Source organism: Sinocyclocheilus anshuiensis, unplaced genomic scaffold (genome assembly GCF_001515605.1).
Source record: "Sinocyclocheilus anshuiensis isolate Anshui unplaced genomic scaffold, SAMN03320099.WGS_v1.1 scaffold51, whole genome shotgun sequence".
In the NCBI taxonomy this organism is placed as follows: Eukaryota; Metazoa; Chordata; class Actinopteri; order Cypriniformes; family Cyprinidae; genus Sinocyclocheilus; species Sinocyclocheilus anshuiensis.
Window position 1 is genome coordinate 5,039,346 of NW_015548296.1, and position 549 is coordinate 5,039,894.

The window sequence follows — 549 nt, forward strand, 5'->3', positions numbered from 1 at the left end:
TTGTTTTGTCAGGCGAAAGCAAATGGAGCTGCACAGGACGGCCAGACGGCTCAAAACATGGAGAATGTGCCTTTAGCTGAAGTACCGCTGCTGGCCGGGAAAGACTGTATATTCGAGGTGGTTGGGGACACCGTTTTTGAACGACCCACAGTCTACTACAATATATGTCAGGTCTGAGTCACCAGATGATTGCCTTACATCCACGAACCTCCTTTCTACCACTGTGCCATAAAGAAGTACTGAATGAACACTTTCTCTGGTTCTTCTGTTTCTGCTTTTAAAACGGACTAATATTGGCTGTTTTGTACAGCTGAATACATTTAGGCAGCGTTCCTTTCCCTATTTACAAGGACAGGCCAAAAATAAGTTTTTTTCCCCCTCTGCTTTTGTCGCCTCTGATGCTGGAGGTACAGCAGTTATTGCATGCTGGCATGCATTCAGGAATTTTGCCATTCCGGTTCAGGCTGATGTTACGGTCAAAACATGATCCAGATCTGCAGTGACCTCATTCAACAACTTCCTGAAGGGAATGAGGAAGGAACCTGAGTG

At 45.7% G+C, this 549-nt stretch overlaps 1 pseudogene; it reads left to right on the forward strand.

The window, feature by feature from the left end:
- Window positions 1-349, forward strand: part of LOC107656078 (excitatory amino acid transporter 5-like) — a 12,423-nt pseudogene extending 12,074 nt beyond the window's left edge.
- Window positions 350-549: the final 200 nt, after the last annotated feature.